Raw genomic sequence first — 1,914 nt, 5'->3', positions numbered from 1 at the left:
AATAGTTATAATCGTGGAAGCACGTATCACTCTCACGCTGGGCAGTATAAAAAGACAAGCGCGTAGAAGAGTGCATGCTGGACATAAACGAGGAAGCGCGTAAGTGTGCATGCTGGTCATACCATCAATGGTAGCCGTACCTTAACTTCAACTCAATCTCTGGGCCTGGTACTACGCGCGCCGACGAAGGTTGCGAGGCTCCGACGGCGCGTTTCGTACTTATATTATTTATGGAATTACATTTGAAGAAATATAATCCACAAGTACATTATTTCTATAAAAAGGTCCAATCGCTCGGAGTGGATGAGATGATGCTCAGTGAGTACATGTACACACCATTATAAATGCATACAGTCACCAACATCCCTGTGGGATGCTCGCCTCCAAATGGGACATTCGGTACTAGACACCGTCCCGGAGGCAATGCAGTGTGGAGAACAAACTCCGAACGCAACACGGGTCAGAACAGTCGAGATATTGTATATATCACGAGGAGCGGTAGACTGCTTCTCAACCGAGGTCATAGAATAGCCACACGCCCGACACTGCTCCGCCCGGCCCGTCCGGACCGTACCCTCTCTTATAGATACGAAAGGGCCGGCAGGCACGCCGGCCCCGGACGGGCTGACGCACGGGCGCTTACGGTGCGAAACCTCCGCAGTGGGGGACAGGCCGCAATGCACGCTCGAACTTGGACTCGGTGTAACTAAACCAACAACCAAACAAAGTAACAACATAATTAACAAACTATTGCCATAAACGTATACGGAATTAATTCCAAAGGTATTTTTATGAAAAAATACAATTTTTATGATCGAACCGAAATAAGTAAATAATTCGAGAAAATTAAAAATTAATGAAGAATCGAAAATGTGCCAACAATAACTTCAAATACGTCTATTAAACGGAACACTACAATAAAATGTACAGGTTGTAACATTAATTTTAAAGAAATTAAAGAAAAACCTCCAGTCATGTCGCTCCGACGCGACGTCCGCAACTACACGGACGGCCCGGTCGTGTCGCTCCGGCGCGCCGATGCTCATACGGGCGTACGCCCAGTCGCATAACTCCGACGTAACGTACGCAAAAGCAAGTACACTCCAGTCGTGTCGCTCCGATGCGCGGTATGAAACTGCAAAGCTGGTCCGGTCGTGTCGCTCCGGAGCGCCGATGCGCGTACGGGCGTACGCCCAGTCGCATAACTCCGACATAACGTACTTAAAAAGCAAGTACACTTCAGTCGTGTCGCTCCGATGCGCGGTATAAAACTGCAAAGCGAGTCCGGTCGTGTCGCTCCGGAGCGCCGATGCGCGTACGGGCGTACGCCCAGTCGCATAGCTCCGACAGTACCGTACTTAAAAAGCAAGTCCACTCCAGTCTCGTCGCTCCGGAACGCGAATGAGCATGTCCAATAAGTATTATCGGCAGCAAGCCCCTATGTAAATGCAACCTAACATCCAGTCGTGTCGCTCCGGAGAGCCGATGCGCGTACGGTAGTACGCCCAGTCGCATAGCTCCGACAGTACCGTACTTAAAAAGCAAGTCCACTCCAGTCTCGTCGCTCCGGAACGCGAATGAGCATGTCCAATAAGTATTATCGGCAGCAAGCCCCTATGTAAATGCTACCTAACATCCAGTCGTGTCGCTCCGGCTAGCCGATGCGCGTACGGGCGTACGCCCAGTCGCATAGCTCCGACAGCACCGTACTTAAGAAGCAAGTCCACTCCAGTCTAGTCGCTCCGGAAAGCGAATGAGCATGCGCAATAAGTATTTCGATAGCAAGCCCCTATGTGCATGCGATCTAACATCCAGTCGTGTCGCTCGGATGCGCGGTATAAAACTGCAAAGCTGGTCCGGTCGTGTCGCTCCGGAGCGCCGATGCGCGTACAGCCGTACGCCCAGTCGCATAAC

This window comes from Lasioglossum baleicum, unplaced genomic scaffold (genome assembly GCF_051020765.1).
Source record: "Lasioglossum baleicum unplaced genomic scaffold, iyLasBale1 scaffold0376, whole genome shotgun sequence".
Lineage (NCBI taxonomy): Eukaryota > Metazoa > Arthropoda > Insecta > Hymenoptera > Halictidae > Lasioglossum > Lasioglossum baleicum.
Note: the sequence above shows the minus strand (reverse complement) of the source record.